Here is a 17,958-nt window from a genome sequence, read left to right on the forward strand (position 1 = left end):
GTGGTCTACTCAATAAGGCGGACATTACTTTCACAAAAAAAATTGAAATGCATAATCGACTAATTAACAAAATGTACCAATTAAAATTTTTAACTAATTACCTTAAGGCCCATATTTCAATTTACAAATTCTAGCCGTGGAGTTCGCAAGGCGGATCCACTTGGAACGAATTCTCTGGATGACACCAGTTTCGAGATATTAATTCCCGAACTTTGCAGAGTAATGCATTGGCGTTCCAGTATTCTAAAAATTCTTTTTTCAGGTTCATAACGTAACAGTAGACAATAATAAAAACCACCTTGAAGAGCGATTATGTGCCACAGTTGTGCTCGGGTCTCGGGAGTATATGAGCGCATATATATGATGGCATCAAAAGCACAATGCAACCTTTCACTGCGCTGTTAAGATAAGATAACCGCGGTGCTCGCGCCACCTTAAAACAATAGCTGGAGAAAGGCACGAGGCACACTCTACATACTGCCCGAGACGCCGCGCACTGCAGACAATGCGAATATTGAGGCGAATTCACTCGTGATGCGATAGCTTTTAGAGCAGAACGCATACAAAAACAAACTGCGCAAAAAAAAAAAAATAAATAAAAGCTTTTGCTAAGAAACACAGCACGTAAAATGTGTACCTCGCAACGGCTTCCCTATAGGGAAACCGCTAGGAGGGTCGCTACAAATATATGTATTTGTAGCGACCCCTGTACACGGAGACGAAGCAGAGGCACTGCGCTGAGGTTCGCTCGTCAGTGGCCAGTGGTGGCCTTCAGAAGAGCTTTCCTCGTGGACATAAAAGACGAAGCGGCGCACGCAAAGAGCTAAAGCCGGCAGGAAGCGGCGTGACTTCCAACCATTTAAAGGAACGAGGTGATGAACAAAATCACCAGAAGGAGCGACAATGGGCGCAGCTGCAAAAGAAGCGAGAGTTAAGGTAGCACTGATGTTCGACCTTTATAATGATGTCAACAGAATGCTACGACTGTTGTGCCACCCAGAAAGACACGGGAAACAATAAAATATCCATGACAAAAAAAAAAAAGTCAAGACGTGCATCACAAGGGGCATTGTGATTGATGAAAATGATTGCCAGGAAGCCTCAGAGCCTGCGTACATGAAGGCGAGGAAGTTACCGCATCGATTACGTGTCAATAAAGGCAAATGATTTGGAATTGTTGCGCGATAAATGCTAAGTAATCGCACACTCGATGTATAAACTGAACAATGCGTACGCAGCGAAGGCACATATTCAGCGATGTTGACATTCGCTTGCTTCATGAAAGACAATTCTCCTTTATTGACTAACGTGACGTAGATATGCTCAGCTTGAACATCTGTCTTGGAGATAAATGTATTCTGCATCACTCCAGAACATAGCCTGAGGCCGTATAGTCGGGTTTCTTCGTTCAGTGCCAGCGCTTTGTCCAGAGATGACGGCCTCCACAAGTGTTCACGAATCACAAGGGCCAAGCCCTCAAACCGGTGCTTGAGCGCTATATATACATGTCTCCCACGTAACTTGCGCCAAAATTTAAAAAAGAATATGCAAGTGCCACGCAGCTGGACAGAACTAAGGTAATTTTGTTTGCCGTCACTTGGAGCAAGTCATGTTATTTTTTGCATTTCGCCGAAGTGCATGGTTATTAATGCCGCGCGACTAGTCGCGCGGCACTTTTTTGTGTTTCGTGGGCTTTCTTTCAGGCGTTGAAAAAAACTTTTATGCAGCACCCATTGAGTAAGAGAAAGTTGGACCGGGAATTTTTCAGGATAGTCTACAATCCTCTCACTGACATTTTTGCGCTGAGTATAATATTTGATAAGTTGATCACTTAATAATAGCTATATAATTACGTAATTAGGCGAAATAAAAAAATTGTCTGACTTCCTCGAAGCGACGGCAAACAACATTCATTACCAATTGGCTGGTTCTGTTCAGCCACGTGGCACTTGCATAATTCTTTTTTTTTTTTTTTTCCCATGTGGGAAACATGGCATACGATACCACTTTCACTTTTAAACATCATAAACGTTTACCGGGGTTTTCAGGCCATTTTTTCACCGCCATAACTAGCTTGACAAGTTTGGTTGGCTGACACGTGTATGCGTTTTTGACAAAACGGGAGGCACAAGGCGACGCAATGGAGACAGCGCAAGCAGCTGCATGGAACATATCCGCGTGTCAGTTGTTCTTCTGACGTCCTTAGCATTTTAAACAACACTGCACGATGGCCTCGAATATCGCAGCTACACAGAAGGCCACAAAAGAGCTGCTGCGATTTTTGAAAACTATATACCGGATTGAGTAACCGTCTGGGATCCGGACTGACTGACCGTCAGTGATAGAGCAGAGATCTGTTGCTACGTCGGCGATATCCACAGCGGTCTTACTCTATTCTTCTCTTAATCTTTCTCTCCCATTTTCCCTTCCCTCAGTGTAGGGTAGCCAATCGGGCTCAGTCCTGGTTAACCTCCCTGCCTTTCATTTATCATTTTCTCTCTCTCTGCAGGGCTTCACTGGCAGGACTCTGCTTTACACTCGGAGCGTTCTTCCCGACAGCATACTTATCTGGAACAGCGCGTCCATGAAAGAGGACCAAAACAAATCAACTTTGACACCAAGTCTGGTGCGCCTGTATACAACAGCTATAGCTGTTCGGCTTACGTGGTACGCGCAATGAAACTCACTTGCCCTCTTTCCGGGCGTCATTTCGAATTACGACATGTGTATACATTGGCTGGGACGACCCAGAACCTGCCTCTGTGCACAAGCACGAGCGCTGCTCCGCCTCGCGACGGCGGAAAAGATTTACAGACACGACGCGCGCAGTAGAAGATCGGCCACTTGCGGGAAAATCTGGCGTCCGGCGGGGATGAGTGCAACTCATTTGGGTGGCATGCATGCGGAGCGAGGTTGCAGCTCGAACAGTATGGATGGCGGCGCGAAATCGGCCCACACTCACTTCCTGCACGTGGGAGCGCGAGTCAAACATCCTGTTCTCGGTGCAGGCAGCGCTTTCCCCGACCCACGGCGTCTTCCTCGTTGCGGCGCCTGTCGAAAGCACGGTCTGCGTCCACCCCGTCGCGTGGCTGCTGCGTTCGTGCGCGGATGACGCGCCTTTCGTCTGCCTTGCCGACTGGCATTCCGCTGCCTGCTCGCGGTCAGAGCAGTCTCAGTGCGGGCCGTTGTTGAGTTACGGTGCGAGCAGGGACAACACCTTCGACTCCGTTAATTTTAAATCGTGGGGTTTAACAAGTGGAGTTATATTAGCTCTATGGGTTTAATGGTCCCGAAGCTGCGCAGTGGTTTATGAGGGACGCCATAGTAGAGGGCTCCGGATTAATCTTGACCACCCGGGCTTCTTAACGTGCACCCGAAGCACAGTACACGGCCGCGTTTGCATCCCGCCCCTTGGGAATCAGGCCTTCGCGGCGGCGATCGAACCTGCGACCTCGAGCTCAGCAGCGCAACGCCATATCCACCGCGGCGGGCCGTCGCTTTTGCCCTCCTGTTCTCCACAAGATACACGCACTCGTGGCAACGACCAAATTTCACGGCGGCCTCTTTTCTTGCAAGGTCGTCTGCTTCACGTTCAGGAGGTTCAAATTACTGCATATGGACCACTATGAAAGCTCAGGGGGGAAGCGCTTTCACTTAGCTATAGACGCGTCACTTGGGAAACGCGAGCGTACAAATGATGCCCAAATATGAACGACCGTTCCTTGACAAGTATTGAAGTCGCGACACTAACAAAGTGCGTAAAACGAGGACAACGAGGTGTTCTGTATACCTATACAGAACACCTCTTTTTTACGCACTGCGCATGCTTCGACTGTCCGGCACGTGCAGACGACACATATTGCTTCAGTGTAGGTGCCGTTTCTCCGATCGCATACTTACAGTGTTAGCGGTGCCAAGTTCGAGGTTTCTTGCTTGTTTTTGTGCAAGCTATACATAGTGATATAATAGTGATGAACCGGATACAGAAGCTTCTTCTATAACTAGCGATGAAGTTAGAAGGGCCTTGAAAGACATGACCAGGGGAAAAGCGCCTGGAGAAGATGGAATAACAGTAGATTTAATCAAAGATGGAGGAGATATCATGCTTGAAAAGCTTGCGGCCCTTTATACGCAATGCCTCACAACTTCAAGTGTACCAGAGAGCTGGAAGAACGCCAACATTATACTTATCCATAAGAAGGGAGACGTTAAAGAATTGAAGAATTACAGACCCATTAGCTTGCTTTCAGTATTGTATAAAATGTTCACCAAGATAATTTCCAATAGAATCAGGACAACACTTGACTTCAGTCAACCAAGAGAACAGGCTGGCTTCAGGAAGGGATATTCTACGATGGACCATATCCATGCCATCAATCAGGTAATCGAGAAATCTGCGGAGTACAATCAACCTCTCTATATGGCTTTCATAGATTATGAAAAGGCATTCGATTCAGTAGAGATATCAGCAGTCATAGAGGCATTGCGTAATCAAGGAGTGGAGGAGGCATACGTGAATATCTTGGCAAATATCTACAAGGATTCCACAGCTACCTTGGTTCTCCACAAGAAAAGTAGAAAGATACCTATCAAGAAAGGGGTCAGGCAAGGAGACACAATCTCTCCAATGCTATTCACTGCATGCTTAGAAGAAGTATTCAAGCTCTTAGAATGGGAAGGATTAGGAGTGAGGATCGATGGCGAATATCTCAGCAACCTTCGGTTTGCAGATGACATTGTCCTATTGAGCAACAATGGAGAGGAATTACAACAAATGATTGAGGACCTTCATCGAGAAAGTGCAAGAATTGGGTTGAAGATGAATATGCAGAAGACAAAGATAATGTTCAATAGCCTGGCAAGGGAACAAGAATTCAGGATCGCCAGTCAGCCTCTAGAATCTGTAAAGGAATATGTTTATCTAGGTCAATTACTCACAGGGAACCCTGATCATGAGAAAGAAATTTACAGAAGAATAAAATTAGGTTGGAGTGCATACGGCAGGCATTGCCAAATCCTGACTGGGAGCTTACCACTGTCGTTGAAAAGAAAAGTGTACAATCATTGCATTCTACCGGTGCTAACATACGGGGCAGAAACTTGGAGGTTAACAAAGAAGCTCGAGAACAAGTTAAGGACCGCACAAAGAGCAATGGAACGAAAAATCTTAGGAGTAACGTTAAGAGACAGGAAGAGAGCGGTGTGGATCAGACAACAAACGGGGGTAGACGATATTCTAGTTGACATTAAGCGGAAGAAATGGAGTTGGGCAGGCCATGTAATGCGTAGGATGGATAACCGGTGGACCATTAGGGTTACAGAATGGATACCAAGAGAAGGGAAGCGCAGTCGAGGACGGCAGAAAGTCAGGTGGGATGATGAGGTTAGGAAATTTGCAGGCGCAAGTTGGAATACGCTAGCGCAAGACAGGGGTAATTGGAGATCGCAGGGAGAGGCCTTCGTCCTGCAGTGGACATAAATATAGGCTGATGATGATGATGATGATGATGATGATGATACATGGCGCCCATTTGGGTATATGTCAATGTACAGTATACATACATACACGCGCGCGCGCACGCACGCACGCACGCACGCACGCACACACACACACACACACACACACACACACACACACACACACACACACACACACACACACACACACACACACACACACACACACACCGGGAGAAATTTCGTAGCACAGAAAAAAAAAAGTCTATTCGACAAAATGAGTCCACTGTCGAACACGGGCGACGCCTGGCGCGATCATTTCTTTGTTCGATGCATGCCTTTCATGGAAGCGCTAATGGCGCTAGCCTTTGCAAATAAGGTCGCAGTGGGAGTGCGGAAGCCTTCTGTTATCTTAGCGATACTGGATCTGTTTGGTTAGAAGGACAAGCAAAGTATATCGCAAAAATAAGGCTTCCGCGACATTTCAAGACAAGGAGCTATCGACAAGAAGCTATCACGCATTGACAGTCCACAGCAATGAATGCTTTGTGTTACATTTAGAACAGATTTTCTTTTTTGTCAAGTGGATAGAACTGAGTTCGTTGCTGTTTACGCGCACGTACATGACCCTCTTCGAAATGCAGGTTTACTGGCGGTGGAAGCCCACGTGTCCGCAGGGCGACCGCTGTGTAAAAGGACACTAAAGAGCAACACTAAATCAATTTAGAATGCTGAAGTATTCTCTTTGCGCTTCATTTTTATTCATTTGGGAGAAAAATGTTGATAACTTGTGAAGAAAATGAAGGCCACTCTCGCCTTCATTGAATTTGTTGCCGTGACCGCACTCATCATATATGTGGGTGTGACGTGACGAACTTCAAGCCATTTTCGCGTATTCGGCCAGCTCTTGTGCAGATATTCTCTGAACATGCCGTGCTAAGCCTCGGGTCTGCTTAGAGTCCGATGTAAATCTTCTTCCTCAAGAAACAGCTAAGAAGACACTGTAAAAATCCAAAACGTTACGTGAAGCTGCATATGGTGTATAGGAATTGCCACCCGTCTTGCATTTCTGTGTATACCTTCAAATGTATAATACCTCCCCTCAAGTGACCTTTTCTATGACAAGCGTAATTTATCAATACAGCTTAGCTGAAAATTCCTGTTTCGTATCGCTTTTACTTTTTCCGAAATGAAAGATGTCGCTTCGGCGCGCGTCCTTCAGCACGCCGCATGCAACTTGCACGACGGACACGGAACGCTGCGAAACGTCGGCGCCGCAGCGGCTCCCGCAGACACTTCGACGCTACGGATACATTCTATCCGCCCTGCTTTCGGATGTGGCCTCATCGCCGTCACGGCGGCTCGCGCCATCGGTACAACGTCCTGCGCGGCCAATGGAGAAATCCAAGCGCCAAGGCTGCGTTGGCGCGCTGCCGAAGTGGCAATAAAAGCCACTCTGCCACATGCACACTTGCATCGCGGGTGTCACGTGTTCCGTCCAACGGAAGAGTCACATTCACGCTCCCGCCATACGAGGTCACGGAATTTTCACTTTCCAGTGAAAGCGCCGCGTTTGGCCTCTAAACAGTCAACAATACTATGTATAGTTATACAAGACGCCCGACACTGCACTTTAGTGAAAGCATTCTGGCAGTTAGGACGAATACGACGAATTTTCAGTGCACAGAAGCGAGACAGAAGAAGCGCTAGAACACTAACTATATATATATATATATATATATATATATATATATATATATATATATATATATATATATATATATATATCCCAATAGAAAGCTCTTCCGGTGAACTGACAACGTGTTATTTCGTAAAAAGAACGGAGTGCTGCCAAGGTTGTTCGCAGCAAGCGTCGCCCTTTTACCGGCGCCTTTACTTCGATGAATACACCAGTAAAGTCGAAAAAGCAAGAGTGCATGGACGCAATTTAGACGTTACTCAAAAATTTCATCCGCACGGAGAAATAGCACCGTCCCGAAATTCTGCCTCGCCGATTAGGACACAACCTACGTTGTACGCGAGGTAATGAAGCTGAACCCCTACATTATCGAAAGAACCTAGTTCGCGCGTTCAGTGATGCAGGGGTTGAACGTTTCCACGCATGCATGCACTTGTGCAAACTCCTTTCCTTTCTTTTTACACGAGGAAAGATTAGAACTTATTTTCGTGATGCAAGAAAGTTCATAAAATATATATGGTTTAGTCTGGTCTTGAAGAAGGAAAGCTTTGTGGGCTTTTCAAACGAATAAAAGTGCAGGCGCCGCGAATCGACGTTCGTCCTACTCTATTTCTCGCAGCACGAGCAAGACCTAAAGGGGAAAAAAAAAAAAGCGATGGCGAATTGCCCTAGAAAAAAAAATTCTTCGAAAATGCATGTCAATCTGAGTAACTACTATAGGTCAAAATCAGCGAAAGCTGCACAAGCGAGTTCTCACACCGTTTGTCGGAGTACGAGGGGTCTATTTGCGGGCTGTTGCTATAGTGATGATTCATCACCGACACCGCCTGCACGTTCTCGCCGACGCCCTGGTCGTATTCGGGGTCACTTGCCGCTCCCACACAGGCTGCGTTGCTGGCCGTCAGCTTTCATCGCCGCAGCCGTACAAGATAGCTATAGGGTGCCTGGATGCAAGCACCGCCTCCCGCGTGGCATCGAGGCACCCTAGTACAAACTCCTGGCGGCTCACCTCCAACATGGAGCCGGTGGTAACAAAAATTGCGGATTACTGGCTAAACAAACCGCGCAACGAAGTTGTTCATTCGAGTGAGGTAACTTTAATTTTGTAATCATTGATAAATACGTTTCAAGGAAAAATTCTGAACTCCGACGGATGTTGCGATGCTGGCTGTTCTTTGATTGACATTTCATACTTGCACGCTGCTCTCGACTTTCACCGTCGCCGCCCGAAAACGGTCGTGGAAGTCCCAGCTTCGTTGTAAAGTTAGCAACAAACTCTCGTAACAGTGACGTTATTCTAAAGGAGGTGTGTATTGGAAGCAATAAAACCGCGCCAGTGCTATAATTACGCAGTACAGTGTGCTAACCTTAAATCAGCAAGAGTTTTCATAAGTGAATGCACAAGCGAGACATGTCCATCTGAGGACCCCTTTGACACTGTCAAGTGACCGATGGTCCAACTGGAATTCCTCATGCTGTTATCTATACATTGCTCCGAATTTTCCGGACGCGGCGGCAATTGAAAACAGCGCGGCGGCGCATTAAGGCTAAGTGCTGGGCAAGTTGGTACACCATCAACTATAAGACGAAAACTAGCGAAAAATACGCATACACAAGATACAAGGCGTACACAGTAAGAATGCTGGTTTTATGCGCAAGCGTATACAAGGGGTACAGAGCATTAGTCCTGTGTACTCCTTGTATCTTTGGTATGCGTCCTTTTTGGCGGTTTTCATCATAGTCACAGCATCGGCATACAAGTCATTTTGCTACCAAATAGACTTGCTCACAGAAGAGATTCATGGAATCCATATACGCGTAGTAGGCGAGTATAGTTAAACATAATTGACAAATAATTACGCGACAACTGCGTTGCGTCTCGGAGCAAAGACACCGGGGATCATGGCAGACGCCATAATTTGTATCCTCCCCCCGACTAAGCGCTTCGACATACATATATTCTTTGAAGAAGTGCTGCAGTACCAGCGCCACGATTGACACGTTGAATGTGCGAGGCACGGGCTGGGAGAACCGAATATATTCACGAGGTTCTTGCAACGCAGCTTCCACACTACAAAAGTCGCGTGCCTCCGTACATCATCGCTTGTGGGCAGTGAAAATGTCTATATAACTGCACGTGACTGCAAATATGCGCGCGTATATGGGCGTTTTCCGCATTTCGGTCACCTCGATCGATAAACGCTCACGGCTTACGAAACTTACGAAGCGCTGTCCCTCGATTCTGCGCTGGCCTTCGGCTCGGCCGCGTGCGCGTAACACAGGCGACAAAGCTGTGTCCTATAGAGGCGCGTGCAAGTGACTACGTGACGCGACCGATGCGTCGCCGACGGCGCTGACTCCGGGACAATGTGTACGCGAGCGTATACTGCATGCATGCACTTACCGCGATGTGTGGCTTGCGGCGCTGTGCGAGTGCCCTATACCGTGCGCGCTGCGCTCACTTATGAGCCCGTGTCCTCGCGTATGCCCCTATACTGACGGCCAGAGATAAACTGCTTGAGGGGAACAAAGGGCGGCCCGAGGCGCGCGCTGGTAGCGACGTCAGCCACGACGCCCCTGCGACGATAGCCTGCCGCTCCGCGCGATATCGCACTCGATCATCCACGCCGAGGAATGCACGCGCTGTCGCCAGCATTGTTTCCTTGGCTAAGTACACCGCAGAACAGCGCGGCCAGTCGAGTTCCCGTGTATATAGCCGCTCTCTCGCGGTACACGGGGAAAGGTGGCAAGACACCTGTACACGCACGGTACCTTCTACTGCCTCGCGGCACTGCGCTAATGGAATCCCTATACAGGGGCTTCAAACTATAGCGCTAATTTTAATAAAAACGGTATGCTAGCTACGTAAAATCTGCTTGCACAGGGGGTTTCTGCCTTTGGTGGGAACAATGTTCCACAATTTTCGCGAACAATTAGAGCCATCAAATGAATAATTACCAAAAACATCCTAGTTAACTTTTGTGCTATCACGATTGTGGTATATGTTTGTATTTGAAACGTTTAGACAATCTTACTTGAAGACAACTTCACTTTGTTTAATTCCCCTGGATCGCTTATGTACCGAAATATTCATACTCAAATTTGACACTCAATCAGCTAATTTCGCATTCAGAGGCGTTGATCTCGACACAACTTCAAACCGTGAGGGAACGTCAAAGTGAGGGAAATGGAAAGAAGTCGACGTTGCTTGTTTGCGACAGCAGATAGCAAGAGCACAGCTGTTATCAGCTTCGCGCAGCCCCGACCGAGCTCGAACGAACAATGTTACGGCGATGTTCTATCGTCTCGTTAGCTCTCCTCCGCCGCAACAGACGCGGGGGCGCAACGCCGACCCCCGTTTATTTTTTTTTTCTGTGTCCACCTAGAAGACTGTCCATTTCGGCTGCTGCTGAAGTGCTGATTAGCTAGGCTGGGGTACGAGCGAGAAAAAGGCAGGCGTCTCCAGCCTGCCTACTTCTTGCTGGTACAGCTCCAGCCAATCAGCGGCGGCCGAAATGGACAGCCTCAGTTCAGGTACTTCCAAGCGGTGGGTCTTGTGTCCCGCATCAGTTATTCCTGCATCGCAACACAGCACACAGCAAGCAGGCATAGCACAAGCTCCCCCTGCCGTTGTCATTCAGATTACATTATTGGCGCTGCCAGACCACGCGGACGGCAATATAGGGCCTGCTTATCGGTTGCATAGATAACATTGGTTGTAGAACGGCAAGAAGTTATATATATATTGTCCAGTCAATATGACCTGTTCTCCAATGTCTGGCAGCCGACGTTATGTGCCCGGCAATATTGTCTCGTCAATATCACCTGCTCTCCAGTGTCGGGCAGCCGTCGTTATATGCACGACAATATATCGTCTAGTCATAAATATTGTCGCGCCAGTGTCGTTAACATTGCTTCGCACACTGGATATATCAGTACAAATGGTTTTCCAGTGTTGTATGCCAACACTGGCTTAGTGCAATCTCAGGGAGGACCAATACTTTCTGGGAGGCTTTCTGGCTTTGGTCCATGGTTGGTCCAATGGTGGTGTGCTGTCTGGGTATGGTTCCCATAAATGCATGCGCTGCAAGCGTGGTTGTATAGCGTAGGGGATAAAACGCTCGCCTTCGGACCGTGAGTACCCAGGTTCAAGTCCCGCCTCTCTTTCTTTCTCTCTATCTGTATTTCTCTTTCTCTGTGTGTATCTCGCCCTCATTTTCTCTTTCTCTCGACCATAGCAAGTTGTGTTGCAATCGTCGGTACAACGCAACCATATGGTTCCCATAAATGCATGTTCTACAATCCTAGTGGTTATGACGCTCGCCTTCGGACCGTACGTGGGAACCCGGGTTTGAATCCCGCCTCGCCAAGGACGTTTATTCATTTCGCTCTTTTTCTTTCTCTCTCTGCACCTACTCTTTTCATTTCACACTCTCACCACTACGCTCGAAACTGCGAACACCATCGCTCCGTACGGATCAACCTTAAACAGCTCCGCTGTTAAAAAGAGATGGCATAGACCTTACACACCACTAACTGCGTCCAGGAGAATGCTCTGCTGGCCAGAAAGCGACTGGCCCACTACTCAACAGCAGTGCACAGAAGTAGGCCACAAAGCGCATTCCACGCTCGTGAAAGCTTGCAAAATCAGGCGGACGCGCCAGCGTCCCACACCCAAATGCGTCAGCCACGCCGTAGCCGACTGGATGAAGTTTAGGCGGGGTCGGCCTTCGCGCCTCTTACGGCAACCTTAACAACTGAGGGACAGAATTGTCAACGCTGGGGAACGCTCTCATAAAAAAGGCCGTAAAAGTGCTCGCGTTCCAGTGCGGTCGTGGCCCAGTTTGCAAACGACATGCCACACGCAGTAAGCAACGTCACAATGGAGGTTAAACGTTGTGTCAAAATCCACACCACTGAATGCAGTTAGCTGAGTGAGTGTCAAATGTGATTATGAATAGCTCGGAACAGAAGTGCTCCGGGAGAATCAAACAAGGTGAAGTTGTCTTCAAATACGATTGTCTTAACGTTTCAAATATAAACTTATACCATATATAATCGTGGTAGCAAAACATTTATTAGAAAATTCTTGGTAATTATGTCTTTGGTGACTCTTAACTGTTCGCGAAAATAGTGTCCGCTGAAGCGCATCCTGTGCAAGCAGTTTTTGCAAAGCTAGCTTAGCGGTTTTATTAAAGTTACCGTTAGTTTCACTTTGAAGACCCTGTATATGCTTCACATTTCCGCTTGACTGCATGGTCGGTATATGCGCGGTATACACCGTGTATTGCGTTAATTCATAACTTGCTGAGAGTTTTAAAGCTATTCAGGGTCAGGGATAACGTAACGATTCTATTCCATGTCATTGCGCGCTTCGTGATTGGACCGAGCGGCGCTCCACCTGCGCTATCATCAGGATGGGCCAGTCGTGAACGGTGGATGATAAGAACCGACCGACCGAGATTCTTTAATGAGTGCTGCAGATGTTTGCCGGGCAATATATGCTACTCCAGATGAGATATATACCATCCATGTACGCACTGCATCGTTACATTTTACAGGCCTAGAACACACCAAAGAAACGGAAAAAGGTCGCCACAACTCTCTGCCTATTATTTTTAGTCACCTTGTTCTTTTATATTAGCTTTAGAAAAGAGGAAAGCACCGTTCGACAGATATTAGTGTCGATACAATGTACGGATTACTATATCGCTGGATTATATTTCTTTCGTATATATATGACACCGTTCGTGACGCGGGTGGGGCGCCGCTCTCACCACTGACGACATCAGAAAAGGCATCGATTCAAAATCCCGACCCAATATGTCGCGCAAATATCAAGACGGCAGCCTCCAACCTGTGTTTTAGTGATCCGGTGCGCAAAGAGCTGGTATGTACAGCCTTGCCAAAGCACCGTTTTTATTCGAGGGGACGCGCTACCGCCGCTGTAAGTACTGTACACGTGCGCCTGACCGCACAATGGAAACTGCCCGCCCTGCGCTTTGTTGTAATTTCACGTCTGAGCCAGCTTTGTCCGAGCACAACAGGAACCATAGCACTCGTGCCCGTGATAAGACTGCATGCGGCTTGCGCGTATCTCCCTCCGCCAACAGCTAACACAGGAATGTATCACCACAACTAAACTCACGCTATTCAAAAACCGGCGATAAGTTCTTGCAGTGTACCCGCTTTGGCATATGGTGGCGGTTCCCAAACATTTGGCCGTCACGGACACCTTGACTCGCTTAGAAGTCATTCAGGGAACCCCTCGGTCACGTTGCAGGGGGAAATCGAAGATGCTGCTGGCAGTTCTATATGTAGACAGCAGAATCTTCCAGTGAGGTTAAACATCAACGAGGTTCATTGATAGACCTCAATCGATGCGGAGAACGTGATTTCACAGATTGGTCGTCGCAAGTCCCTGATAGACTGAGCATGTCATTGGCGCATATATACCAGGTGTTTAATTCGCATGTGGCAGGTAGCACAATTCTAGTCATTGAGCTGGTCCCCTCGATGAGGCGGGCATTGCACGAGAACTCAAAATATGTAATCAAGAAATTAACAAAAATTTACTCATTATGTTTTAACTAATTACCGTATGGCACACATTGCAATTTACAAATTGTAGCCGGTGAGATTGCAAGGCATGTCCACTGGAAAAGAATTCTGTGGATGACACCATTTTGGAGATATGCGCCATCAAACTTGCGGTAAAAAGGAACTGTAGTTCCACTAACTTTTTTTAACAAAACGACGTTTTTGCATTGAAGCACAAAAGTAACTGGAACGACGATGCATTTCGTCGGACATATTGAAAATTAATATCTCGAAACTGGTGTCGTCTGAGAATTTGTTCCAAGTGGATCTGTCGTGCACACTCCCCGGCTAGAATTTGGAAATTGCAATATGGGCCACAAGCTAATTAGTTAAAAACTTAATTAGTGATTTTTGTTGATTAGTCGATTATGCATTTTAATTTTTTGTGCAAGTAATGTCCGCCTATTCGAGTAGACCAGCTCATGAACTAGAACTGTGCTATCTGCCACAGACAACCTTTAGAACTTTTTGAAAGTGTTCGCATAAACACCCGGTGTAGGGTGTCCCAGTTAACTTTAGCCAAGCTGTTCAACGAAAAAAAAATTAAGAAAATTCACCGACAATTACGATACTCCCTAATGCGAAATTTGAGCGCAGTTCTATACGTGTTTTCATTTCGCGATATATTGGCTGGCGTGGACAATTTGTTTCGTGTGGCACGTTGCAAACGGAGCGAAGTGTGGCGCGACTGCCTCGCTAATCGGGAGATCGCGAGAGGCAGCACGTGGGTGACGCGCGGGCGCGATTCGCAGCAGCAGCCGCAGACAGACCTCCACTCATGCAGCTTTGTTTCCATATATGGTAACGTTGGACACGCTCGCCGCATGTCATCGGTAAACAGACGACGGCGCGCTACTCTGGCGCCATCTTGTAGCGGTCGTCACACGTCTTGCGCGGCGCTGCGCTTTTATTCTCACGCTTTCGCCAAACTCTCCTCCTTTGCTTTACGCCTCATGGTTCCGCTTCACCCTCCTCCTCCTCGCGCTCTCATCGCTATCGCCGTCTTTCATCGCCTGCTGAGCTCCACGTTCGCTCTTTTATTCTTCACCCAACGCAGGAACGGGCGCCTAAGAGCTGCACTCTAAAACAAGGTGCAAGATACGATTTTAAGATCTACGATGTTCGGTTGTCAGACCTCCGACGACTGAACTCTGTAAGTCTTATAATTGTATCGTGCACCGTGTTTTTCTCAATCTTTTTTTTTTCCTTTCATTGAACAGTTTGGCTAACGTTATCTGGGACACACAGTAGAGCAAAACAAAGCGTTCACACACAGTGAATGCGGGAAAATATTACGGAATATGTTGATATTTCTTTATCCTCCTTCATTATGCATCTTAAGAACAAGAAACAAACACAAAGCACGTTAGCCTCAATTACGAGGCTGGCTACCTCCAATAGAATAAAAACTGAAAGAAATAAAATGAATACGACAGTATAACAGGTGAAAAAAAGTAACTTGTGAACTGGGCTATTGAAATAGCTGCGTGCAGTTTAGAGGATGTTGAATACGAAGAATAGCGAAGTGTACGTACCAGCAACAAAATTAGGTTCCATATGATTTGGGCTGAGAGAGCCACACAATGCGCGTGTGGATGTCATAGCCCCAATGTTGCAATCAATCATATAGTGTCCTTACAGCCCTTGTTCAGGGCATGGAGGAAGGAAAGTTTATTTCGTTCCTCCATTGTTCAAGGCTTTAGCGTGATGCGTAACGATATTCCAGATGTCTTTAATTCCATATCTTATCGGCTGGGGTGCTCATCACCCATCAAATATTAAGGTAGCGCAGCCCCCCTCTCCATCCAACACACATTTTCGTTTCACTAAAGCATTTTTTTTGAATGTCCACGCTTTCATGCTCAACCCGCGGCTGCAAGCGTCTGCGAAAAGCCCCCAGCTTTGGCGTATCAGTAATATTAGTATCAAAATGCGCCATTGGTTTGCCGCCGAATATGGAATGCACATTGAGCGGAGAGCATGCCGGACTCACCTCGCTAGCACCGTCCCAGCGTGCAGAATGCGAGCAGTAATGCAAGCTTGTACTGCGGCGTCGCAGAACCATGCAGAGGTAGCAGAGGGATCGTTTTTCCTATTCTTGTCTGGCAGGATGTCGCCCATGGCAGCGCGCATCGCATCAAGGCGGGATCCTGTATCGTGCTCAGCCCTCCCGCTTCGAAATGCAAATAAAAGTAAGACGTTCAGGCGCTATGCATAGCTTATTGCGCTGATGGCGTTATAACAGCCGGAACATGAGATGGATTATGGCAGTGAAAGGGAAAAGCTCATCAAAAACAAAATTGTGCTGCGCAGCGGTATCAGGTTGTAGGTTGCGCTACTAAGGCCGAACCACACGTGCGTAATGTCTGGCCGCAGAAAAGGCGCGGGCGCTAGTGAAAGACGGACGATTAACGAGAGCTTTAGCTTTCGTTGTTTAGAACTCACAAAAATACAATTTGCCGTGGTTGAACGCGGTTAACCCAAGTTTTTCAAGCGATAGCACGGTTTTGCTTGCTTCGGGAAAGGACACAGACGATGCTTGGCGCCGTCAGCAACTACCGCATCTACAATTGCACCCCAAGACAACACACAGACGCTGCTCGGCGCGGCAGCAGCAGCGAGCGAATTGACATTCATGCTGCCTCTCGCTTCAACGCGAACTATAAGTGTCGAAACACAGCGCATACGAAGCTACCAGCACTCGGCGCAATTTGTACACATCGCAGATCGCTTTGAAGATGAGGCCCGCGCGACCGCGCACTTTGTCCACATCGCAGATCGCTTTCGATATGGGCGCCCACGCGGCGTACGCAGCAGCCGTAGGTAGTGGCAGGCTAAGTCCCAGTTTGACCTTGGCTGAGCGTGAAGGTCAGATTTACGGAACCAGGCGTTTTCTGGGTTTGTACCTGGAGTAGTAGAGCTATCGCTCTAAAAATCCACCACAGATGTATGCCAATCTGACAACTGATACAGCAAACACGGCGGATTCTCACACCCTTCAATCGGAAGTACCAGTATATAGTGCCTGGCGGCTGGCTCACGGCCTCGCTCGAATGCAGCAGCAATTAGACATTTAGCTTAGCGGCTTTACGAGCCGCAGCTGGGAGAGGACTAGCGAAGACATCACTGCGCATGCGCAGAACGCGGAAGCGGCCACACACACACGCCCACACACGCCCGCTCGCCTGCGCACCGCAGCAGCGCGCGCCCAGCGAGCGAGCGGCTCTGCAAAACAAACATGGCGACCAGCATTAACGCCGGCGCGTTGACATCGTTGTCTTCAAACGCGGCGCTAGCACGCCTGCCGGCGAAAAAGCCTCGCAGTTGCTTAACTGCTCAACAATACCTGTGGATTCTGCGTGAAGTAGCAGCACCAAGGCCTTTTGACGACGACGTCAAGTGGATGGTGGTCTTCGAGAACGCCAAATGGGCGTTTCGCCGTGAACTTACGCTACGTGCCATAAAGGACCACGTTAACCTTCAGATTTAATATTGGAGGCAGCAAGCCGCGAGGAAACTTAAAAAGTGAGTGTTTCTAAAGAAGCTTCATTGCCGAGTTCGAGGCACTTTTTCGTACGTATCTGGCCTCCAACGCCGAACGCCATGGACGCATGCATGCTTCGACAAGCGGCATAGAACACCCTTCATCGCGGGCAAGCCAGCGCGTTTTGATCCGCAGTTGCAATACAAAAATTTGTAGGAGGCTTAATCTTCGCCTTTAAGAGTGGAACACGATAGTATTCAAAGATCCCTGACTGCTTCTCACGGCGCTCGCCTCCGCGCCGTGGCTGCTCGGAGGCGAGCGCCATCTAGATGGTGTTGTTGCAAGGAACAGAGCGGACCGCGACGCTTCATGAATAGTAGAAACGCTGGAAAAGGGTTTTGTGTTTGAGTTTCCGCGTAACATAATTATGTTTTCTCGTATATCCAAATTACAATCCCACGCTATCATGTCTGTAGGTTGTGTTTTAAATTGTACTTTACAATTTTTCTGACGCGTTTTACTTCGGAATTATTTTTTTCGTCAAACGACGGTCGGCGCCGACACCGGAGTTTTGCGACACAGGGCCCTTAACGCTGTCGCGTTAAAACCGACGCATCAGAAACACGACGAGTGCAGCACGATAAATGAACCACCACTGAAATTTTAAACAAATAATATATGTATGATATACTGTATATTAAAATTAAATTATGGGGTT

The 17,958-nt window shown here is 47.7% G+C and overlaps 1 protein-coding gene across 3 annotated transcripts in view; it reads right to left on the bottom strand.

Moving 5' to 3' along the window:
- Window positions 1-17,958, bottom strand: part of LOC119434336 (putative aminopeptidase W07G4.4) — a 78,018-nt gene that overhangs the window by 47,405 nt on the left and 12,655 nt on the right. The window contains exon 1 of one of the 3 annotated variants that reach the window (XM_037701511.2): window positions 9,561-9,715. The exons of 1 other annotated variant lie outside the window; for it this stretch is intronic. The gene's annotated coding sequence lies outside the window, so the exon portion shown is untranslated. Of the gene's footprint in view, window positions 1-9,560; window positions 9,716-17,958 lie in introns of those variants that run through there. One more of the 3 variants, XM_037701506.2, reaches the window with a different exon arrangement.

This window comes from Dermacentor silvarum, chromosome 1 (assembly GCF_013339745.2).
Source record: "Dermacentor silvarum isolate Dsil-2018 chromosome 1, BIME_Dsil_1.4, whole genome shotgun sequence".
NCBI lineage: Eukaryota > Metazoa > Arthropoda > Arachnida > Ixodida > Ixodidae > Dermacentor > Dermacentor silvarum.